This window comes from Panthera tigris, chromosome A2 (genome assembly GCF_018350195.1).
Source record: "Panthera tigris isolate Pti1 chromosome A2, P.tigris_Pti1_mat1.1, whole genome shotgun sequence".
NCBI classification, from domain to species: domain Eukaryota; kingdom Metazoa; phylum Chordata; class Mammalia; order Carnivora; family Felidae; genus Panthera; species Panthera tigris.
The window spans coordinates 71,279,914-71,305,414 of record NC_056661.1 but is presented as its reverse complement, the minus strand read 5'-3'; the positions used below and the strand labels follow the sequence as shown (position 1 = coordinate 71,305,414).

General features: G+C 46.2%; 1 protein-coding gene across 4 annotated transcripts in view; it reads right to left on the bottom strand.

Moving 5' to 3' along the window:
* GLI3 (GLI family zinc finger 3) overlaps window positions 1–25,501 on the bottom strand; it is a 281,827-nt gene that overhangs the window by 225,073 nt on the left and 31,253 nt on the right. The window contains exon 1 of one of the 4 annotated variants that reach the window (XM_042963712.1): window positions 14,816–14,885. The exons of 2 other annotated variants lie outside the window; for them this stretch is intronic. The gene's annotated coding sequence lies outside the window, so the exon portion shown is untranslated. Of the gene's footprint in view, window positions 1–14,815; window positions 14,886–25,501 lie in introns of those variants that run through there. One more of the 4 variants, XM_042963663.1, reaches the window with a different exon arrangement.

Sequence of the window (25,501 nt, the reverse complement as noted above, 5' to 3'; positions counted from 1 at the left end):
CATCCATAAACATATATACACACACACACATATATTGTGGTGGCCAAGAAAATGCCCAACGCAGATCTCCCTTCACTGAACCACCTGTTGCCCCAGCTGCTGTTGGCCAGCAGCCTTCAGCTCAGCCCATGCAGGGATCACCTGAGCCACAGAGTACCGCCTTCTTCAAGGTCACCCTCCTTTCTGGAGCAACCGTCACCTGATGACTCACCTATATGGGAATATGGAGATCTGGCCACCCCGGGACAACGCTTACAGTCCATTCCAGGTGCAGTACTGCCTGTGGGGCCAGCCAAAGCTGGTGTTGGGCCCTCAGTGCATCTGGACATCTCCCTGCAGCCACTTCGGCTCCTCCCCATTCACAGCCACCATCTCCAAGGCACACTGGAAGAAACATCCTGCACTTCAAGCTCCACCTCACACAAAACGCAACCTGTATCACACACGACGCTGCTAAGGGGGACACGGGCCCCCCTCTACCCAGGCACGCAGGTCCGTGGGCTTGGGAGGTCGGCACGCCTGGCATTTTCTGCCTGTGCTACTGAGTCCTCTGTTCAGCCTGGACTTTTATATACTTCAGTGCCTGGGGCTCAAGGCCCAGCTGGCCAAGGTGGTGCTGCCTCTGGAGACCACGTTTCCCAGGGGTCTTCAGAATCCACACCTGTTCAGATCTACAAGTGGTATTCTTGTTGAAATCCGGCCACTATCTTTTTTTTCTAGGCTTATGGGAAGTAAATCGAAGTAAAAGACCACTTCCAATTCCCCATCACACACTCATGTTCTCTTGTGTCCTTTCTCCAGCATCCCTTCAGATGCCCAAAAACCTTTAAAGTGGTAGTTTGAGCCCTACACCAAAAGCCACCTTTTTTTAATCATTACGGCAGGATGCTCAGAGATCTTTTTTGTGCAGGTCTCATGCTATCGGTGAGCTGTAGCTGCTGTCCGGCAGCACTAAGAATGTACAGATATCCACATGCCTTGCTGGTGCATTCCAGACCCACCCGTGAGTCCGAGCTTCCCTTGGACGATCACATCACAGACGTGCTGCTACACGGGTGCGTGCGTGGTCAGCCCCACCAGCCAGTGGTCCTCTCTAGCCGGCGACCGAGGCTGTTAGTGCCAAGAAGTGTGATTAAGAGGCGCCTGGGTGGCTCAGTCGGTTAAGCTTCCAACTTCGACCCAGGTCACGATCTCACAGTTTGTGGGTTCGAACCTCGCATCGGGCTCTGTTCTGACAGCTCAGAGCCTGGAGCCCGGTTCAGATTCTGTGTCTCCCTCTCTCTCTGCCCCTCCTCTGCTCACGCTCCATCTCTCTCTTTCTCCTTCCAAAATAAATAAACATTAAAAACAAACCAAAACCAAAACCAAAACTGTGATTAAAAAACAAAAAAAGAAAACAGCCTGGTGTCAGCATCCAGGACCTGCTTTCTGGGGCTGACCATCTAGACAAACATGACCTCCTGGGCCCAGGGGCTTGACCTGTCCCCGCAGTCAACTTGGCTCCCTCTCTGCACTATGGCAGCCACTTCTGTAACAGCTGGCTGGTGCCCAGAGAGGAGCAGGGGCTGAGGATTTAGCCTCCCTGTCACCCTGTGTTAAGCAAATGATCCCACAAGCCCGAGCATATCAGCAGCAACCACAGGTATGAAATTCTAGCTCCAAGTGTGTCTGGGCACTCCAGAGCCAAACAGTATTCTTACAAACCACCGCTTTACGCTACAGAAGCTCGCATTTGAAACAAAAAGCAATCGGATCTGAGCTCCTCTTGCCGGCTTTCCCTGACAACTCCCTTCTGATGAAATAAGCGATCATTCTCTCCTGTCTCCCCCGCCCCACCCCACCCCCCCCAGCATTTTTAAAAACTCTCAACCAGAATACTGGTTGCATGGCATCATGAAAGAATTTGGAGGTATTCTCCTCTGCCCGGCGGAAGTTTGCATTGCTTGAAATCTGCCCTCCTCACCTTGGTGAGCATCCCTCGTGACCAGCACAGTGCACAGGCAGGTACACAGGAAAGATTTACAGAAAAGACAGTGAAGCTCTTGATTGCACTGGAAAAAAAGGCACTTTCAAGGTCCTCTCCATTCCCAAGGCAACGTCATGTGCAGCAGGAAGACACGGTAGACAGAAAGCTGGAAAACCACACGGCCACCCAGACGAAACTGCGGTAGACAGACAGCCACTGACTTCGAGGCCGATCAGTGTGACTGTGCCAGGGGACGGGAGTCAGAGTCCTTCATCATGTCTCGCCATGAAAAGGCCCACAACATCTGCAACAAATAACCTGAGGTGGCCTCTAAACCTAGACAACACCATCTTTACAAACTTGAATTTTCAGGGGTGCCTGGGTGGTTCAGTCGGTAAAGCGTCCAACTTCGGCTCAGGGCATGATCTCATGGTTCATGAGTTCAAGCCCTGCATCAGGCTCTGTGCTGACAGTTCAAAGCCGGGTGCCTGCTTCAGATTCTGTGTCTCCCTCTCTCTCTGCCCCTCCCCCACTTGTGCTCTCTCTCTCTGTCTCTCAAAAATAAATAAACATTTTAAAAAATTTTTAATAAACCTGAATTTTCAGTGAGTGCAAACAGACCTAACTTCCGGTTCCACACCATATCAGCTTTCAAATCCTAGGACATCTCATTTTTATGAGATCTACATTTGGGGATTAAATAAAAGAATACCTAAAAAGAGCTTTTAAAGGTTTTTGTGCTCTCTAGAATAAAAACGACTGAGTGGTGTTAACAATTATCATTAGAAACAGTGTTAGCAATAAAATTATAAGGGAAGCGCCTCCTATGCAAGTAAACCCGCATATATTTTATTTTTTGAAGGGCTAAAGTTTGAGATGTAGGATATGGCTATTTAATATCTACATGAATAAGGAAGAAGAAATCAAGAAACAAGGTTATCAAGAAATCAAGAATAAGGTTTATCCCTGGAGATGCCGCCACCACAGAGTAAAATAAGTTCCGTAATCAGTCATTCCTGTGGCTGTGGCTGAGGAGTTTTACTTTTCCAATGAGATTTACATTACTTTTAGTCTCAAAAAAAAAAAAAAAGAAATCAAAATCAAAGCAACTGTATTGGTTTGAAAAACGTGTCCCCCCCAAAATCGTGTCCACCCGGAACCTCTGAATGTGACATGATTTGCGCAGAGGGTTGTTGCTGGTGTAATTAGTTGCATTCGATGAGGTTATGCCAGATCGGAGCAGGCCCTAAATCCAACGAGTGGTGTCTTACAAGGAGGCCAGTAGCCACAGAGACAAACACAGAGAACACCACGTGAAACAGAGGCCGAGATTAGAGTGCTAGAGCTACAAGTCAGGGACCAAGGATGGCCAGGATTCTTCCCCAGAGAGGATTATGACCCTGGCCACACCTCGACTTCAGACTTGTGGCTTCCACAACTCTGAGGATAGATTTCTGTAAGCCACCTCGTTGGTCATAATTTGTTACGACAGCCTGAGAAAACCAGCAGGGGAGAAGGACTCTATTGTTTCATCTACTGCCTCGTAAAAGATTAAAAATATCAATGTACACATTGCTGGTGAAAGGGTAAATTGGTTTAGCCTTTCTGAATATGTATTGTTTGACCCAGCCATTCCAGTTTAAGAAATATATGCAAATAATCAGAGAGAAAAACGATAAATTAGCTGCAAGGCAAAACACCACAGTGCTATTATATTATTTATTGATAAAAATCTAAAAAACTAACTCTAAGTAAATGACAATACAAGACTGATAAAGTAAATTTATTCCAACCAACCAGTGGAATATTTGGAGGAGCAAACTCAAACTGTACAATCATCAACCAAGAAAAGAATATGCAATGTACAGAAATCTTCATCCAGGGCACCTGGGTGGCTCAGTCAGTTAAGCTTCTGACTCTTGGTTTGGGCTCAGGTCATGATCTCACAGTTGGTGAGATTGAGCCCCACATCAGGCTCTGTGCTGACAGCATGGAGCCTGCTTGAGATTCTCTCTCTTCCTCTCTCTCTGCCCCTCCCCTGCGTGCACATTCATGCATTCTCTTCCTCTCTTGCTCTCTCAAAATAAATAAACATTAAAAGAAAAAAAGAATCCTTATACAGGAGAAGCGGTGCAGAAAGTCAATAGGTGTAAGAACAAGGTAGAAAGAGACAAGAAACCACAAAAGTGAACGATCTGGTCAACAGTTAACATCACCAAGCTCTTGCACTAAGCACTAATCATGCTCTTCCAAAAGTAAAGTTTTTGGGTTTTGTTTTTTTTTTTCTGTTCTCCATTTGTAAAAGGTAATCAGGAAAAGCTGCCATCAGCCCAAAACAAAATAAAACGATCAGTGGAGAAAATAAAATATGGGAGTTCGGATAACGTAACGTGTATCTTCAAGCACATAAAGTATTAGTATGAACAACCACTTTGTACTCCAATGGCTTTGAAGAATAAAGAAAAGGAAATAAGTTAAAAAAAAAAATAGCAAGTTAAGACCTGATGACACAGAAGTGAAAATATCCTTACCAAAATCTTACAGAGTCCTGGGGTAAATTAGCAAGGATAACAGGAGTCTGTCTTCCTCCCTGCCAATTAGCAGCACCAGAATGAACCATTTCCTTTCTCGGCTTCCGAGAAGCAATGGCCTAAATCAACACGCTCTTGCAGTCTTTCCCAGAGCCAGCATATCGTATTACGTCTTGACAGACTCAGGTACATCCTATAATGAACGCTCATGCTCCAGAGTTAAGTGTGTACACACACGTGCAATTTCATGGCTTGCAAAACTACAGGCACAATGCAAAATATATTTACGTTTGCACACACGATTACAAACAGTCATCGTAGATGGTAACCAAACTGGTGGTGCAAGCAGTTTTACTGTTACAGAATCCAATATACGAATTCACATGCCAAGTTTTTAGAAGTTGTAAAAAAGAAAGCAGGAATAAGTGAAAATAACAGCGACGTCAAAAGAACTATGACTTGGCAAATTGAAAACCATTATAACTTATCAGAACATTTCAAAGCAGGTTGTTTGCGGGGCAAGGGCACGATGAAACGGAAGGACCACTAGCAAGTGCACCGACGATTAAAAGGACAGAAAATAACAAGCACCAGCTGGGGAGGAGATAGGACTCTGGATAAGGAAGAGCTCTTGGTTTCTTTTAATGAAGCACTCATTGCAATCAGATCATAAAATCTTGAATTAAGAGCCGGAAAATATGAAGGATCCAATAACAACAAAGAAACTGGAAAGCCACTCAAGAGGATTTCCAATAAAGGCTTCAGACCTAGTTCCTGGTAGTCTTAGGTGTGAATTCATTCAAACTTCCAAAGGACAGATGATTTCGTGTTACGAAAAAGTTTCTAAAGGAAAACGTTGGGAAAAAAAATTTCAATTCATTTGAAAAACTAATGCAATTCTAATGTCACAATCTAGCACTACGTGAACGAAGGAGAAAAACTAAAAATTAAAACTACTTATAGACAAACAGTAAAACTACTAGGCTCCTAAGTACAGTATTAGCAAATGAAATCACATCAAGAATCAAGTAGATTCTACACCAGAAAACATGATTAAGAATATTATGAGGTACACTGAAAACTACAAGACATTAATAAAAGAAACTGAAGACACAAATGTAAAGAATTCCATGTTCATGGATTAGAAGAATTAATACTGTGAAAATGTCGATACTATCCAAAGCAATACACAGAGTCAATGCAAAACTCCAATGGCATTTTTCACAGAAAGACAACAAACAATCCTAAAATTTGTACGGAACCATCTAAGATCCCAAATAGCCAAAGAATCTTGAGAAAGAAGAACAAAGCTGGAGGCATCATACTCCCTGATTTCGAACCATGTTACAAAGCTATAGTAATTAAAACGGCCCGGTATTGGCATAAAAAACAAACACAGTGGGGCGCCTGGGTGGCGCAGTCGGCTAAGCGTCCGACTTCAGCCAGGTCACGATCTCGCGGTTCGTGAGTTCGAGCCCCGCGTCAGGCTCTGGGCTGATGGCTCAGAGCCTGGAGCCTGTTTCCGATTCTGTGTCTCCCTCTCTCTCTGCCCCTCCCCCGTTCATGCTCTGTCTCTCTCTGTGCCAAAAATAAATAAAAAACGTTGAAAAAAAAATTTAAAAAAAAAAAAAAAAAAAAAAAAAAAAACAAACACAGAGATCAATGGAACAGAATAGAGGGCCCAGAACTAAAGCCACACATATGTGGTCAATTAATCCAAGACAAAGGAACCAAGAATGTGAGGTACAGTGCTATATACAAGGGTTCCCTTTTCTCTACCTCCTGACCACCGCTTGCTGTTGCTTGTCTTTTTGAGCCTAGCCATTCTAACGGGTGTGAGCTGATACCTCATTGTGGCTTTGATTTGCATTTCCCAAAGAAGACACACAGATGGCCAACACACGCGTGGGAAGATGTTCAACATCACTCATCATCAGGGAAACGCAAAGCAAATCCACACTGAGGGGTCACCTCACACCTGTTAGAATGGCTAGGATCGAAAAGACAAGAAATAGCAAGCGTTGGCCAGGACGCAGAGAAAACGGAACTCTTATACAGCACTGGTTGGTGGAATGGAAGTTGGTGCAGCCACTATAGAAAACCATAGGGAGTTCATCAAAATATTAAAACTAGAACTACCATCTGATCCAGCAGTTCCATTCCTGGGTATTTATCTAGAGAACACAAAACACTAACTCGAAAAGAGACCTGCACACACATGTTCACTGCAGTCACATTCTCAATAGGGAAGGAATATTATTCAGCCATAAAAAAGAATGAAATCTTGCCATTTGTGACACTGTGGACGGACATTGAGGGCATTATGCTATGTTAAATATGTCAAAGTCAAGTGCCATATGATCTCTCTTACATGTGGAATCTAAATATAAAGAAACACATATATAAACGAAGCCCATTGAATCAAGATCCTGAGAAGACATCTGGGTTGCCAGAGGCAGGGGAAAGGGGGTGTGGGTGAACTGTTATGGTGTAATGGGTTTTTTTTTTTTTTTTAGTTTAAATACACTGAAATTTTAAAATTAGCATTATGAGAAATGTAAAAAGATCTTCACGTGGTCAAGGGAGAAAAACCATGTATCACAAAAACAAAAGATCATGAAAAAGGTATTTGGTAAAATCCAACACCCAATGTTACAAAAGTACCAAACCCAAACTAGAAAGATATTCCCTTAGCATGATAAAAAATAATAATAATATTAAAGTAACAGCCAAGAGGGGTGCCTGGGTGGCTCAGTCGGTTGGGCACCCGACTTCGGCTCAGGTCATGATCTCACGGTTCGTGGGTTCGAGCCCCGCGTCGGGCTCTGCGCTGACGGCTCGGAGCCTGGAGCCTGCTTCAGATTCTGTGTCTCCCTCTCCCTCTGTTCCTCCCCTGCTCTCACTCTGTCTCTCTCTCTCTCTCTCCCCCAAAATAAAATAAAATAAAGATTAAAAAACTAATAAAAAATAAATAAATAACAGCCAAGATAGTTATCATCACTCTTAATCACTATTATCCAGGAGGCTGAAGGCAGTTCAACAAGATATAAAACAGAAATCAAGTATACAGCAATTGAAAAGGGAAGAAAAATATTTTTATTGGCACACGGTGTTACAGTGTAACCTAGAAAGCCAAGAAGATGTACCAGAAAGATAAAACAAATAAGACATTTAATATAGCCATAAAATAGAAAATAAATATCCAGAAATCAACAGCTTTTCTATTTACTAGCAATTACCAGTTAATAGAAACAGATCATTTCTGAACATGCATTAACTGCCAGAAATGGTGTGAAGTTCTTAACACAGTAGCTCGTTTAATTTTCAAAACAACCCTAAGAGGTAGATACCATTATTATCCACATTTATAGGTGAGAAAGCCAAGACTCAGCAGGATTACCTGTCTCACCAGAAGGCACACTGCTGGCAAATGACAGAGCCGGTGGGAGAAGCAGGCCATCTGAAAGCCAAGTCCTCACGTCCCCTCGAGTTCCACCCCCACCTCCCAATTAAACCTAAGGGCACACTCCTAACTCAAGCAACAATGCCAAGAAATAAACACATTGAGGAATACATACAGCCCATACGAGGACACTAAAAAATACAAAAACTTTCTGACAGTCACAAACAAGACCCTATCTGAATAGAGACATGCCATTTTTCATAAAAATGTCAATTAGTCCCAAAGTAATAAATAGATTTAATGTAATTCTTATCACAATCTACTACAGAGATAATATTACTTTTGTTGATGCTTGATTTCCTTGCGGGGGGGGGGGGGGGAAGACGGAGTTTAATAACGTGATTCTAAAGTTCCTCTACGAGAAACAAAAGGGACTATCCAGTCAAGAAATGTTAATAGCTGGGAGTAAACTGTCCTTTCAGATGTCAGTCACAGTCTTCTCTAGGCTTGGGTCCATGCGGTTCATTGTTCCTACAAGCACCTTCTTAATAGAGTTCTGTGTACGCCTTTGGTGGCCCCTTATTTCGAGAAACATAAGCAAAATGCAAAAGAACGCGTAGAACCTAAAAGCAACAGGGGCATGAAGACTCAAAAGAATATAGGCTAAAGTTTAAAACAGTTCTTGTGTTAAGGTGACAAAACCATGTCTGATACCTAGTTTTTGGTCTTCAAACTTCAGAGTTAGAATCTTTGTCATTGAAAGTAAAAAGTAAAAAAAAAAAAAAAAAAAAAAAAAAAAAGGGGCAAGGGAAAAAGGGAAGAACAGATGTATAAAAAATAATTTAAAAATTATTTTAGGGGCACATGGGTGGTTCAATCAGCTAAGTGTCTGACTTCAGCTCAGGTCATGATCTCACAGTCCACAGATTCGAGCCCCGCGTCAGGTTCTGTGCTGACAAGCTCAGAGCCTGGAGCCTGCTTCAGATTCTGTGTCTCCCTCTCTCTTTGTTCTTCCCCTGCTCGTGGACTGTCTTTCTCAAAAGTAAATAAACCTTTAAAAAAAAAAAATATCTTCGCGGGGCACCTGGGCAGCTCAGTTGGTTAAGCATCTGACTCTTGATTCTGGCCCAGGTCGTGATCCCAGTTTGGGAGTTAGAGCCCTGCGTCTGGCTCCACACTGACCGTGCAGAGTCTGCTTGGGATTCTCTCTCCCCACCTCTCTCTGCCCTTGCCCCGCTTGCGCACTCTCGTTCTTTTTCTCAAAATAAATAAATAAACTTAAAAAAAATTATCTTAGAAAAAAGAACACCTCTTTAAAAGACAGCATACGTACAGCACGTTTAACCTGGAAAAGCGAGGCCGAGGAATCATCCAGCAGCTGTACTAAATGATGCTGCCGCCTCCTCAGATGAGCACACCAGCCCGGCCTTCCAGCCTCACATTGGGGGGCCTCCTCCGCCGGGCTCCCCCACAGTCCAAACACCACCTGAGCTGAGGCCCTTTGCAGCCCTTTCTTTACCACTTAGCACCAGATCCACCGGGCACTGCGTTCTCTAATTGTGTGCAAACCAGACTGGAGGACCCTGGGGCAGACCTGCTGCCCCCTCCCGGCTTCCCAGGCCCGGGAGGCCCGCCCACCGTCTGGGAGCCCTTGCCAGACCCAGAAATCCTTGTTGATTCAGAGACTGCAAGTCAGCTCCAGGGCTCTTAGCAAGTTTAAGGTTTCAAAAGACGGGGAAACGGCCACATCAAAAAGGTGATGATTTTCTGACTCAGCTCCAGCTTTTTTAAATATTATGTTTCTAAATAAAGTAAATGGATACTCTAAAGGAACAGCTAAAGGAAGGTCACAGAGCAGAGCAACTACTCAGAGACTTGATAAATCAAATAAACAATGAGGCCAGCCCAGAAAAGCAGAAAAGCAAGCTACAGACCCTCTTGCCTTTTTGTTTTTCCATTAAGGAACTGTTCTTATAAACAATGAGCCCATTCAAAAGGGGTTTTTAAAAATCCCTGGAGGAAGCTTCTATCTCCTGGACCCAAAGCGCTGCTCACCCCTTTTCCCCCTTGCCCGTGAGCCCCCTCCTCTGTGAGCGCCATCCCGCCTGCATTTGGATGGAAACACCTTTGATCAGCAGCTCCAAGGAAAAAAAAAAAAAAATCAAAACACTCCTAACTCCAATTACTCAGGAATTAGACTTGTAGCAAAAGGTGAGCAGAAAGTAAAGACCTCCGTGTAGAAAGAACCTGCTTCTTTGTGGACCTCTTCTGTGCAGACAAGCAATAGAGGTTTTCGATTTTGTTTTTGCAACTTTTAATGGAGAATTATCTGAACATCCACAGCCACCGAAGGCCAGGATTCCGAACACAGCGATGTGCGTGGATGGCTGGCTGGACACTCTCACGCTTTTTAACTCATTATTTATTTTTAAACACATTGATTATTGGTTTATTACTAGTTGTTATGACCTGTCTGGTCTCCAAGGATTCCTAAAGCTGAACAACCCAGGCAGTCAGCATACACACCATCCCATCTGATTTTTTTTTTTTTTAAACTTTTAATGATGAAACATTCCTAATGTACAGAAAAGTACTAATAATGATATGGTAGAATTTTCCAGGCTACCTACAACCCAGATTTAAGCCATGTGAACATGTTCCCATATTTGTTTCAGATAGTTTTAAGAAAATGGGACTTCCTCTCTCCTGCCCCTCCCAGAAATACAAAAGCAGCAAATAAGCTGATAGTTATCTTTCCTATGGATACTTTTGCTTTTTGGCCCTTGACAATAATATTGATTTTTTTACGTTTTAAAAATGCATAACGGGGGTGCCTGAGTGGCTCGGTTGGTTGAGCATCTGACTCTTCATTTCGGCTCAGGTCATGATCCCGCATTGGGCTCCGCACTGAGTGTGGAGTCTGCTTGGGATTCTCTCTCTCCCTCTCTTTCTCCCCCTGCTCCCCCTATTCGCTGCGTGCACACACACACACACACACACACACTCTCTCTCTCACTCAAAATAAATAAATAAACATTAAAAAATCCATAAATGGGGGGCGCCTGGGTGGCTCAGCTGGTTGAGCGTTTGACTTTGGCTCAGGTCATGATCTCATGGTCTGTGAGTTCGAGACCCACGTCGGGCTCTGTGCTGACAGCTCGGAGCCTGGGGCCTGCTTCAGATTCTGTGTCTCCTCCTCTCTCTGCCTCTCCCATGCTCATGCTCTGTCTCTCTCTGTCCCTCAATAATAAATAAACCTTAAAAATTTTCTTTTAAAAATCCATAAATCTCTGTGCCTTGCCCTCTTTCCAGCCAGTGTCAACGCTGCAGAGCAATTTTTTTTTTTTTTTTCAGAAGAACCTTCCCTGTCACACTGCATTTGTTCTAATGCTGATCAACCTTATTATGGACACATTCTTGCCTGTACAGTATCAAAATGAGGAGAACAAACTGAGGAAAGAAGGAAAACATAAATACAATTAGAAAGGATGGGCCCAAACTTGATGGTTTACACACATTCTCATTTAACCACGCTCTTTCAGAAAGACGACATTTCTTCCTCTGTCTGGGGGTATGCACTGTTGTCCCATGGGGCTCAGGCCTACAGTGGTGTCTTCCTGCTCTGCTTCCATGACCTCACGCCTTCCCAATGACCATCAACACTTCCAACCCAAGCCTCTTTTCTAAGGTTCCAATCACTTGGATGGCGGTGAACCACCTGTCAAGGTGAGGCCCTTAGAGTCTCCAACAGCGCTCCCGCTCCTGTCTCAGCGAGAGGCACCACCATCTACCCAAGAAGCCCACCCTACAGTCCTGGACTGCCTCTTTCACTGTCCCTCCTTCACCCCCATACACCCTGCCAAACTCAAGCTCGTGTCTCTAGTGCATTCCACTTGTCTCCTCCCACTGCCACCAAGGAGTCTAGGCCACCACCCGAGTGCATGAGAGTTCATGCAGTAGCCTACAAGGTCTTCCTGACTTCTGTGCAGCCCCCTTCTGCCCTATTATAAACACTACAGCTGTAGTGAGATAACCAAAATACAGTCCTATCATCCATGCTTGAACACGTTATCTGCCCTTTGGATAGAATCCAAACAAGGCATCCTGGACCTCCACAACCAAGACCCAGTCTCAACAACACGCACCCCCTCTCACTCCATTCCTTAGCTCCGCTGGGGTTATTTTAGTTGCTTAAATACACAAGGATCCCTTTCACCTGCTGCTTGACTGGAACCTAATTCCCTCTGTACCCACCTTCTCAACTATTCTTACTTGGCTTTCTTCCAATTTATTATTTTTTTTTTTTTATTTTATAGGTTTTAGAGTGAATATCTCTTCTTCCAGAAAGTCTTCCCAGATGCCCACCTCCAGTCCCAACAATGTCAGCACCCCTGCTTTACGCTCCATCACAGCAACTGTGGCAAAAGCAATGTCCGGTACATACGATGTTTTCAAAAACTATTCACGTTAGAAATTAATGGATGAAGCAACAGGCATTCAATAAATCTGGTTGACTGTCTTCACCCTGCAGGACACATGGGCCAACTGAAAAGACACAGTATGTCATGCTCCATGTATCCTGGCTCTAGCTAGAATGGCTGTAATTAAATTTACTTCCATTTTGATCATTTTTCAAACATGATTGTGCTGCCAGCTTGTCCAGGTGGAGTGTCTCAAGTAAGCTAAACAAAGTGAAATGCAAAAATGCATAGTTAGAAAAGCAAACAGCCTCTCATCCTCACTAACGTTAGGTAGCACATCTATAAGTGAGGCAGGTCCCCGAGATGTTTCAGGAAACAATTCTGGCCCTATTCACTTAGCTATGACTAAAGATAACTTCATGGTCCTAAAAAGAAAGCGAAATACTTTTTAAAGGGGCCTATATCTAAATGTAGATACAGGTATCCCCCACTTTTCAAGAGTTCACGTCCTGCCACTTTGCTCTAACATTACTACCTGTTTTCATAAACCTGAGGACGATTTTTGCTTTTCCAAAAAAAGCCAAATGGCAAAATTAGCAGTCAGCCTGTGTTTTGCAGGGAGCTGTTACAGAGGCAGCGCACATCCCAGGCTGTTCCAGCCCCTTCCCCAGGAGCTGCGCTCAGTACCTAGACACCACTGTCTGTGAACGTTTGTTTTATCGCTATTTATTCTCTGTATCTGTTAGCAAGATGTGTCCTAAGGTATCAGAAAAGCCTGACAGGTAGTTTTTGGGTCTGGGAATGCTAAAAAAAATTTTCCATCTAAATTTCTTTTCTTTTGAGAGAGTGCCTGAGAGGTGGAGGGGGAGAGAGGGATGGGGTCAGAGGATCCCAACTGGGCTCGGCGTCGACAGCAGCGAGCCCAATGCAGGACTCAAACCCACAAACCATGAGATCACGACATGAGCTGAAGTCAGACGCTCAACTGACTGAGCCACCCAGGCGCCCCAAATTTTCCATGTAAATGAACAGTCATTGTTTCTTCTTCATTTTACACCATTTCAACTTAGAAAGGTTTCACAGGAACGCTCTACTTTCAGATGGGGGGGTGGGGGGACGGGACCGTACACTATAAATCTCTCTTAGGAAGAAGTAGCAAAGAAACATAGTTGCAGGTCAGCTCTTCTGATGTAAGCTAACAATTCTTAACAGTGTTAAACTGGAGCTTTGGGAAACATGGAGGAGACGGCAGATATATGAGAGGATACACAGATCATCGTCCCACAAAGCAATCTTGATTAACATTTTATTACGCAAGATGAACCTCCCAAGAAAGACCTTGCAAAATATCTGTATTTAGGGGTGCCTGGGTGGCTCAGTTGGTTGAAAGTGTCCAGCTCTTGATTTTGACTCAGGTCATGATCCCAGGGTCATTGGATCAAGCCCCGCCTAAGGCTTCAGCGTGGAGCCTGCTTAAGAATTCTCTCTGGGGCGCCTGGGTGGCTCAATCGGTTAAACATCTGACTTCAGCTCAGGTCATGATCTTGCAGTTCATGAGTTCGAGCCCCGCATCAGGCTCTGTGCTGACAGCTCAGAGCCTGGAGCCTGCTTTGGATTCTGTCTCCCTCTCTCTCTGCCCCTCCCGTGCTCACGCTGTCTCTCTCTGTCTCAAAAATAAACAAACATTAAAAAGAATTCAAAAAAAAAAAAGATTCTCTCTCTCTCTCTCTCTTTCCCTATACCCCCCTCCCTTGCGCAAGCGTGCTCTCTCTCTCAAATAATAAATGAATAAATAAATAAATAAATAAATCTATGTTTACTCAGCAAAAAACAACCAAAACAGTATATTGCAAGAAACATTGGCCAGTACTCACTTTAACAAGAATTAAAGGTTTGATTCATGGAAACTTTAAAGAGGTCACCACCTCTGTCACCCCTACGTTACCATTTCCGTTTCATCTTAGCTCTGACCTCATGAACCTGATGAAGACAATACCGTTTCTGACAGGAAGACTCCAATTCTCCTCTTAAAACTCTGTTGGTAAACTTGGGGAGAGATATTCCAGGTGGTTTCACGTCTCATTTGAGATGCTAGAGAATTTGGACCTTTCTAATCAAGGGGGAATAGAAGGAATAGAAGGCGGTGGGGGGGGGGGGGGAAGGGGGGACAGGAAAGAGGAGAAAAGAAGAAAAAGAAAAAAAAACCCTATTTTAATAATGGCTGGCACCATATTGACTCATGGAACAAAACGTGAAAGAAGCCAGGGAACACGTTTCCAAAAGGAAGGAGAGGAACGTGGACTTGACAGCTACGTGGGTACTTCCTCCTCGTTATGCTATCACACCTGGCGGTAACTCTCAGACAGTGTAGCCAGTTATCCCCACCTCACAAACAAGGAAACTTATTTGGTATTTGGTACCAAGTGCCCCGACTCCCTGCTGTAAAGGGCAGGACCAGAACTCACATCCCAGTCTGTCCAGCTGTAGAACTCACCTTTACCCAGTACAGTTCCCCACCGTATGTGTTGCTCACGATGCCCTGAAGTGGAGCTGACCTCTCCCAGGGTCTCTAGAAAGATCAAAGACTTCACAACCTCTCAGCAGCTAATGCAACGTCTACGCAGCCAGATGACTAATGAGGCAACAATTACCCCATTTTGAGGCGTTGTCTAATGCACCAACACCAGGCAAAAGGCTGTATGTCTCAGCTACCATAAGGAAGATCCCTCAGCTAAGGTAAAGTGCCAACACAGGAGCTCCTTTCTAGAGAGTGCGGGGATCTGACACTGGAAGACCTTTTCTTATTTTAATCCTCTGATGGAAATAACTGAAGCCAAAACTAGTCACTCACGGGGCCCCTGGGTGTCTCAGTGGGTTAAGCATCTGACTTTGGCTCAAGTCACGATCTCACGGTTCGTGGGTTCGAGCCCCCCATCAGGCTCCGTGCTGACAGCTCGGAGCCTGGAGCCCGCTTCGGATTCTGTGTCTCCCTCTCTCTCTGCTCCTCTCCCTCCCTCCCTCTCTCTCCCTCTAAAAAATAAATAAATAAATAAATAAATAAATAAATAAATAAATAAAATAAAATAAAAAACACAGTCACTCACTAGAGAGCTGAGACGTTTGGCCACTAGACAGCCTTGAAGCCATATGTTCAAACACTCCCCAAGTTAGTCTTCATTATACAACTTCAAAGCAGGAAACATGTCACGCTCCTGGAGCAGGGAGCTCTACTGACTTTCCAAAGAAGGAAGGAGGCCACTTTTGCCCACCTTTGTGTTTACCATTTGCAAGAGGGCAGCTCACTACTCCCAGGCCTGATGGAGATCTCAGGCTTCACCATCCCAGCCGTGGAAGCAAGCACTGCCCTCCTACTCTGGACGGAACCAGCTTCCTGACGGGGTGTCCCAGAACCTGGCAGAGCCCCTGAAGGCTCACACCATGTGTGCAGAAGGCTTTCGCTCCCCATCATCTTCACTAAGCCCACAGCTGTGTTTCCAAAGAAACCAGTCAAAGACCGTAAAGACAGACTGAAAGTGGGAGCAGACTAGAACGATCTTGGTAAATATAGGTGTAGCTGCCCCAAAATACATGGCACAATCATCTGCTCTGCAAGTTCATAGAACCCACCGGAAGCTGAAGAGAGTATATAGAACAGCATCTTATAAAAGAAGTGAAAATTCTCCTAAATCCTGCCAAGTGCAGGTTGAGGTCATTTTTAGACCCACCCATCCATTCCACACGTATTTATTGAGCCCCCACACTGTGCGAGCCCCTGTTCCAAGCACAAGTACAGTGTAAAGGCCACAGGAGAGGCTCTTAGTGCTTAGATCCTGGTGCAGAGACAGTAACATGCAAACACGTGAAAAGTAAAATACCTTCAGAGAGAGACAAATTTTCTGGGAAAAAAAAAAAAAAAGGAAATGTGATAGGAGGAGCCAGGCGAGGGCAGAGAGGGGACTGCAGAAAGCCAAGAGCGGATGCCTGGTCTCTGGAAGGAAGCAGGTTGCAGGGGTGTCTTTCCAGCTCCCCCACCTGTCAGACCCGGGCTGCAGAGCCACCCCCTAGGGGTGCTGAACTCCAGGGACGTGGGAGGATTGTATGACTGGCCTCACAGGCCAGGGCAAGTTCTGTTTGTTCTCCAACCAGCTTCTACCTCATCACAGGGTGGTTTGGCAAGACCTGGACTGAAGGCCTTCTAGGCAAATGGCCCTGGAAGATATCAAGACCAAAGAAGTTCCCTCAAGAGATTGGTTTAATATCTAAATCTTTAAGAATCAGTAAATGCCTCTTAAGGTCTAACTTCGATGCCTCCTTCAGACATGCCCTCCCCCACACATGTACTCACAGGAGCACACATGCGCGTGCGACACATCCACGGATTAACTTTCCTGCAGAGAAAATGTTGGACTCTTAGTTTAAAAATACTCAGATAAAGCACAATTAATGAGGGGCGCCTGGGTGGCTTAGTCGGTTGAGCATCCGACTTCCGCTCAGGTTATGATCTCACGGTCTGTGAGTTCGAGCCCCGCATCGGGCTCTGTGCTGGCAGCTTGGAGCCTGGAGCCTGCTTCAGATTCTGTGTCTCCCTCGCTCTCTGCCCCTCCCCCACTCTCTCTCTCTCTCTCTCTCTCTCTCTCTCTCTCTCTCAGAAATAAACATTAAAAAAATGTTTAAAAAACACAATCAATGATTCTGAAGATGCATACCTTAAAATTCTCAAACTTCTTTCAGAAAGTTTCTTTTCTCTACCATGGAAAAGGCTGGGGACAATCTCCCTGCCAACTACAATGACAAAGCATTTCTCCCCCTAAATTTACTATGATGATAGATAACAAATGGCATCTATAAAGCAGTTGGTCAATAACCAAAAGCAAAACAATGCACTGCAAATCTGAAGAACAGAATTAGAAATATGCCAGTTAGGCGTGCAAGAGACAGCAGTGCTTTGAAAACGCAGTTTGATCCAAATGTTAGATGTGGTTTTCCCTACCCACCACAAAGTTGGGTTACGAACATTTCTAAAATTTCTGAAAATGATTTTCAGGCTGCCGGCCTGCTTGGGAGCAGATGAAAAATTTCCATTGTTGATACACACGCGCTTGTACGCAAGGTAAACAACAGACAAGATACCGAGTTCTCCTAACTCTGCAGGAAGCACATTAAAAGCGCAATCAGGGAGCGCCTAGGTGGCATAGTCATTTGAGCGTCAGACTGCAGCTCAGGTCATGATCTCAGGGTTCATGGGTTCGAGCCCCACTTCGGGCTCTGTGCTGACAGCTCGGAGCCTGGAGCCTGCTTCGGATTCTGTGTCTCCCTCTCTCTACCCCTTCCCTGTTCGTGCTGTCCCTCTCTCTCAAAAACAAACATTAGGGGCACCTGGATGGCTCAGTCGGTTGAGCATCCGACTTCGGCTCAGGTCATGATCTCGCGGTCTGTGAGTTCGAGCCCCGCATCGGGCTCTGTGCTGGCAGCTCAGAGCCTGGAGCCTGCTTTCAATTCTGTGTCTCCCTCTCTCTCTGCCCCTCCCCTGCTCATGCTTTCTGTCAAAAATAAATAAACATTAAAAAAATTTTTGAAAAAAAAAAAAAAGAAAAAAGAAAACAAACATTAAAAAAAATTTTTTTTTTTTTTTAAAACACAATGAGAACTCTGATTTTCCTGGGACACAGTGCTCCCCTCCGTTCCGCATCTCTCCGCGCAGGCCTCAGCGCCAGCCAGGCTGGGCGAGGCCTTCTGAGCTCCTTCCTCTCCTGTCTCTGTCAGTTTTGCTTCCAGGGTCACAACAACTTTTAAAGCAAGTTCTGATGCGTGATGGTTCTTGCGCAAAAACAGAAGAGAGGTGATAACAGACCCGTGTTGAGGGTGTGTGCGTGGGTACGCACACGCGTGTGTCCTCTCTTTTTACTTGAGCCTCGTAAATCAACAACGTGGTGAGCTCTTTGAGGGCAGGAGTCATGTCAGTCTGAGGCGAAGAGGAAGAAATTTTATAAGGATAAATATCGAGGCCTATAATTGAGGCCCAAAGAATCAATACTCAAGTCATTTTCATAGAGTGGCAGAAATAGGACTTGGCAGTGAAAGGTGAGCTAGGGGAGCACTTTTCCGTCAAGAGGAGTGGATCAGCTGTGAAAGGCGGCTGTGCCCAAATCCAGCCTGAATCTCACGCAGGAACCAAAGCGGTCCCGCTCAGCTGTGTTCTACACTTTCATACAGTGAATACTCAAAGCCAACCCAGAAAAGAAAAAAGGTAGAAAGAAGTAGGGAAGGAGGCCCTGGGGGCTTATTCGTCTTCAAATATTTGCAAGTATCTGTGGAAGAAGAATTAGCATGGCTCTACGTGGATCCAGAAGACCAGAGAATCAACCACGCCTGTCACGTCCGTGGTTTGAAGTGCTTCTGACCGGGACAGGGTGGGAAAGGGACAGGCAGGCTTGAATTTACGGGAAGGTGGATCACTGACTCGGCACCTTACCTGGGGGAAGGGCGCGGACGTGTGGAGGGCAATCTGGGGGTGGGCAGGCATTTCCCAGTCAGGGAGTGGACACCACGCATGGCCACGGAGTAGGCACAGTCCACGCGGTACCTCTCTGTGCAAATGTATCCCCCCCACCCTCTGCCGGCAAGGCCCAAGTTTATTCAGCATCCTCCAACTTCTTCAGGGAGGGCCACCAACTTGGAACGGAGGGAATGGAATGGATTGGAAAACCCCCTCTACCTCTCTCTACATCAACTGCATCCCTAGAAGCTTCGTTCCTCCAAGATTTTGAAGTCAGAATTCCACTGACCTTACTTTTTCACCTGCGAACTTTGTTTCTGAAAATTGCTGGCCAATTAAAAATTATTAGGTTTGGGGTGGGGGGGGGCACCTGGGTGGCTCAGTCCATCAAGTGTCTGATTTCGGCTCAGGTCAGGTCATGATCTCGCAGTTCGTGAGTTCAAGCCCCACGTCAGGCTCTGTGCTGACAGCTCAGAGCCTAGAGCCTGCTTCGGATTCTGTGTCTCCCTCTCTCTCTCTCTGCCCCTTCCTGCTCATGCTCTGTCTTTGTCTCTCTCAAATATAAATAAACATTTTTTAAAAAATTATTAGGTGTGGGTTTTTTTAATGTTTATTTTTGAGAGAGAGACAGAGAAAGAAACAGTGTGAGCGGACAAGGGGCAGAAAGAGAGGGAGACACAGAATCCAAAGCAGGCTCCAGGCTCCAAGCTGTCAGCACAGAGCCCGACGTGGGGCTTGAACTCACGAACTGCAAGATCATGACCTGAGCCAAAGTCAGACGCTTAACAGACTGAGCCACCCAGGTGCCCCTAGGTGTTTGTTTTTAAAATAACTTGTCTCCTATAAGGAGCAGTGGTATACACATAAAAAGTGATGCTCACAGACCAGCGAGTTCTGTAAATTTACAATAAGGCTGGCAGGAATGGTTTTCTTGGGTCTGAAAAGATGCTTCTCACAGTGGACAGGCTAGTCTGGCCATTCAGTTTGTGAGAGAGGCCCAGGCTCCGAGTTTTATTCTCGCTCTCTCATGACTTCCTGGGCACTGTGGGAAAAACATGAGACAGAAGAATCTCCTTCAGTCAGGACTTTCCAGGGGGAAAAAAGAAAGACATTCATATCTAGACTGGTTCAAGATGAACCTGTCTGAAAACAGAGACACGAAAACGCACAAAGCACTCTAGGATCTGAGAAACAACAAGATGGTGAGCATTTCAGAATTACCCAGTATCTGGGCCGCCTGGGTGGCTCAGTGGGTTAAGTGTCCAACTCGTGACTTCAGCTCAGGTCATGATCTCACGGTTTCATGAGTTTGAGCCCTGCATGGGCTCTGTGCGGACAGTGTGGAGCCTCCTCCAGACTCTCCCTCTTTCTCTGCCCCTCTCCTGCTCAAACTCTCTCTCAAGATAAATAAATAAACTTAAAAGAATTTTCCAACATCAATGAATAAAGAGTGAGCGGCCAGCACTTGTAGGCAGTTGACACATGAGTCCATGGGGTAGAACTCTCATCTCCACAGCTGTAAGACAGGCGATGAAGGTCCCCATCCCAAGACCCACTGGCCATGGGCAATGACACAAGACAACCCTTCTACTGAGTGCTTGTCGTGCCTTTTAAAGTGTTTCCAGAGACTGTCATGTGTATTTCAAAGTAGCCCTTTTTCAGTTTGCTGCGTTGAGATGGAATCATGTGTTTCAGTTTTCTAATGGCAAAGAAAGGACACAGATTTCAGAGAGGAAACACCCGCATGCTGTGTACTGACACAGAACCGGAGATGACACATGCTCAGTGGCACTTCTACAACTTGTGTATGTGTACGTATTTCATGGGGACTTCGTCGTGGTTGGCAACGAAACATCACCCAACAGAAAATTACCACCGCTCACGTTCTGCGGCAGCTGCCGCTTCTGGTGTTTTGATTCAAGACACCGAAGTGTGGTATCGCCACTTGTGTGGCTCGCTACCCCCACCCGGCTCTGAGTAGAAGGAGGCCGAGAGCCAGGAGAGCAGGAGCCTGGGGACAGTCCCGCTTCTGACCAGCTAGGGGACCCTGGGAAACCAACCTCCAAGGCTCAGTTTCCTCACCTGTGGTATGGGTGTTTAGCACAGATGACTCCATCTGGTTCTGGCAGGCTGTGATTTGTGGCGAACAAGGGACATCTCAGCAAAAGTGCTGTGAATTTCTTTTGAAAGAGCCAACATGAATACTGGGCCATGGCCGCTGGGATCACAAGGCACAGGGTGGGAGCACATCAACCCCACAGGTTCTTTCCTTCACTCTGCCCTCCTTTCCCACACAACCGAGCTGGCCATAAGAGGCTCTTTGCAAGGTTTCATACGATGGTCATGCTTTCTGAATCCAGAAAACACTGAACTAATTTGGCCAAAGGAAACACAGATGCCTGAATGCTTGCCCTCCTGCACCTCTCCAGCTCTTTTTCAGGAAGCAATTTCTAGGACTCCACATGTGTATCTGTCCCCACAGCAAAATCCTCAAAGCTGTCACTCCGTCATCATTAACAGAACAAAGAAAGAAGAGAACCAGAAACCATGAAATTGCCTCGTTGGTCCTGCAGGCTGCACAGGGCAGGCCGTCACACAGCGTTGAGGATGCCTGGGTGCTTGGGGTCTCTCGACACTTCTTGGGGTTTCCACGGGGCTTCGGGCAAGCAGAACCTGCTGTTTGGACGGCTCTGGCTTCCTCCCCCCCAGAGCAGCCTATGCGCAGGACCTCCCCACACATGGAATGATGGATTCTCCTAGGAAAAGAATTTGCCTTCTCCAGGAGGGGTGGCCGGCTGGCAGGGGAACGTCGCTGTTTTGTTTTCCTAGTCCAATCCTTGGGCATCTCTTCTGCCCTCCTCCCCTGCTGCTTCCTTCATCACATCCACACATCTGGCTACCTGATGGCCCCCAGCAGCTCACAGTTCCTTCTCCAGTTGCCAAGACAGTCAGCGTGAAGCCGGACCCCTACTCCCCTCCCCCTGGTCTTAGTCAGCATATCATGGCCATGGGCTCCCGCCCAGCTGCAGTCCTTTAAGGAAAACCAGCTAGGGATGGGAAGGAAGAGGAGAGTGTGAGTGTGTGTGTGTGTGTGTGTGTGTGTGTGTGTGTGTGCGTGTGTGTGTATGCAAAGCTCAGCTCTCAGTATTTCTCCAATGTCTTCTGAACAGACATAAATTCAAATCCTAACCATTCCCTTTAAGAAACACTAAGCAATACACGAACAGGCAACAAAAAAGGGATTTTAATATGCTTTCCATATTAAAAGGATTTAAGGGGCACCTGGGTGGCTCAGTCAGTTAAGCATCTGACTTGTTTTGGCTCAGGTCGTGATTTCACAGTCTTGTGAGTTAGAGCCCTAAACTGCGCTGTGTGCTGGCAGTGTGGAGCCTGCTTGGTATTCCCTCTCTCTCTCTCTCTCTCTCTCTGCCCCTCCCCTGCTCATGTTCTGTCTCTCTCTCTCTCTCAAAAAAAAAAATAAACATTTAAAAAATTTTGGGGGCGCCTGGGTGGCTCAGTCAGTTGAGGGTCTGGCTTCGGCTCAGGTCATGATCTCACAGTTCGTGAGTTCGAGCCCCCTCTCCTCCCCCACTCACATTCTGTGTCTCTCTCTCAAAAATAAATAAACATTGAAAAAAATTTTTAAATTTTTAAAATAATTTTAAAGTAATTATTTTTATAATAAAGAATGTATTCTATTTTTTTAAGTTTTAAAAAAATTTTTAAATATTTATTTTTGAAAGAGAGAGAGAGAGAGAGAGCAAGCCAGGGAGGGGCAGAGAGAGAGGGAGACACAGAATCCAAAGCAGGCTCCAGGCTCCGAGCTGTCAGCACAGAGCCCGACACGGCGCTCGAACTCACGAACCATGAGATCATGACCTGAACCAGTCGGACACTTAACCAACTGAGCCACCCAGGCTCCCCAAAAATAAAAGAATTTAAAAGGTCAAAGTGGATACAAGCAGACACACACACACACACACACATAGGAACCAGCGTTATAAAAAAAAAAACAAAAGCAAAAAAAAAAACAAACAAAAAAAACAACATTGAACTCTTACAGTAAACAAGACTGCAATAAGATTCCAAGCATAAGGTCATTGGCCCATCTTTGGTCAGTGTTATCCCCCAAATCTGAGCTCACCTGAAATTCATAGGATCACGCACACAACAAAGCAATGCACTCCACTGCTCCGCCGGGTAGCCCTCCTGGTTCTAAAACCACGCACGGCAGCGTTTCTACTAAAAGCAAGCAATTTATGTCGGGGCAGTAGTCAGTACTGATTTTATCCATTGCACGTCAGTAACCAGGCAGTATGGTGGATTCATTCAGGACATCCCTAAGAATGAAGGCGAGGCCACGGCTCTCCTCCCTTTGAGGGCCTTTCAGAACTGTCCTCTTGGGCAAATAAGTGACCCAGGGTGTGAACCCTCCCTGCACGTGTGTGTGTGTGTGTGTGTGTGTGTGTGTGTGTGTGTGTGTTACCACGCTGAGCGGCTGAGAGGAGACACAGGAGCCCTGCATCTGGCCTCCTCCAGACCCCAGCTGCAGCCGATGGGGTTACAGATGCCGTCCAACCCTGGTCACATCCACCCTGAGCCGGGTCCCTGATGCTCCCGGGGGTCCTACCTGTGAATACTCAGCACTCCCCACTCCTCACAAAAATCTGCCATTCCTAAACCCACTCCTGCTACTTTGTGTCACCCTTTACAAGTTCACGGAGGAAACGGAGACAGGCAGACACGGGATCTCTGCATCTCCCTCCCTTCCCTCTAGTTTGTACCAACAGATTCACTCACAGGTGAAGCTTCACATCCCAAGGTCCGGCCACGCGGGCCGGCCCATCAGCACTGCCCCATGGGTCCTGCAAAGCCTCATGGCCAGCCTGTCACAGCCCCCACCCCTGCTCTCTGTGCCCCTCACTGCCCTCCACCCACCACCCGACTCGGACACCCATCCTACATCTCCAGCTCACGCGTCCTCCACCTCCTTAACGTGCGACCCACACAGAACGGCTCCCCTGCCCCACCCGCCTGGCCTCCCTCTGCAGTCCATTTTATTGCCATCTCACCTCTGCGTCCCCCTAACCTAAACCAGCCTGGACGCCACCCCTATCTCCCCCCCACCTCGCCCCGCCCCGTGGTCCTGGTCCTCTAGCCCAATCCCCTCTTACCTGCCAGATGCCCCTCCCGAGTCCCGCCCACTGCTGTGTCCCCTTCCCTTTCACTCCTTCCCATTGCCATTACTACCCACATACTTCTGAGATGCATCCTGAATCTTTATCCTCAGCCTGTCTTCCTCCTGAGCCCTTTCTGTCCGGTTCCAATACACCCTGGAAGTCACAGGGCTTAAAATCGAAAGCTCCCTCCCACCGGGCCCCTCCTCCCCTCTCCCGATTTCCTGCGCATATCCCGGCCTCCCCTGGTCCCACTCGCTTCTCTCTCTGCTGCTTCTCTTGCCTTCCTCTGACATGACCTCCCTCTGCCCTCCACTTCCGGCAGCAGGTGCACCGCCCGCCGGACGCCTGGGGGCCTCCACGCCTCCACTCTCCCCTCCAGCGACTTAAGCAGATGACACGCTCTCACTCCCCTCTTCCCACTCACATTAAGCATAAAGCCCGGACTCATCAGCTGTGCATTCACAGGCCTCCACTATGTGGCCTCAATGTGCCCCTTCCAATGGCATTTCCATAAGCACAACCCATGCATAGCCGCTACATGGCCTATGCTGCTGGGTACCATTTCCCCAAATCACCAAGAACGTCCCCACTTCCAAGGCTGCTCCCCTCTGCCTGGAATGACTTTATCTTATTCTCCAGCCACTCCCCCACAACTCCTGTCTGCCCCCACCTTAACCCTTTATAAGATCTAATTCAAGTATTACTCTTCTATGAGACTTGCCTTGACACTCTGTGGGCATCACTTACATATACCTAGTAAGTACACTGTAATGTGGCCGTTTACTCATGTGTAAATATCTTGAGAGCTGGCCCCATATTTTATCAATCTTCAGCATCAGATACAATGTTTGGCACTTAGCAAGGCCTTAGGAGTATCTGTTGGCCATGGGCAGCATAGCAGAAAAAAAAGAACCTTACATTTACAACTCCATGGACTTGGGCACCAAGGAGTTGGGAAAATAGGATGGTCCGGGGTTTCCTATATTTTCTTTCCCTGCATCCTATCCCCAACCTCTTCCTGAGCTTTGTTCCATTCGAATACGCGTAAGAAAAAAAAGAAAAGGTTCTTATTAGACAGAAATCCCCTGGGCAGGGTCTAGACATGAAAAGTTCTATTGTATCCATGATTTCCCTGAGACACTCCTGCGGGAAAAAAGGGAAGTTCGAATTTCTCTGTGGGCTGGCAAATTTTCTGTACTTATTGGCATGGCTCTGGTGAATGCATATCTCCCCAGACAAAAGGCCAACAAAACACTGAATGATCTGAAATTTGGAGAAGACGCAAGAGTCGTGTCTCTCAATTATTTCCAAAAGCTCTAGGCAGCAGGTTGTGGGCATGCTTTCCAGTGAACAAAGCTGAGGCTTCAGAAACCACTGGAATTACACCTTTGATGGCAACACTTCCTATCTTCAAAGGGGTGTACGTTTTGCTACTTGGCGTTCTTCAAGATGTGTGACGGTCTTCTTTTTAGGAGTTCTGCTTCCTACACATGTGGCACAGAAA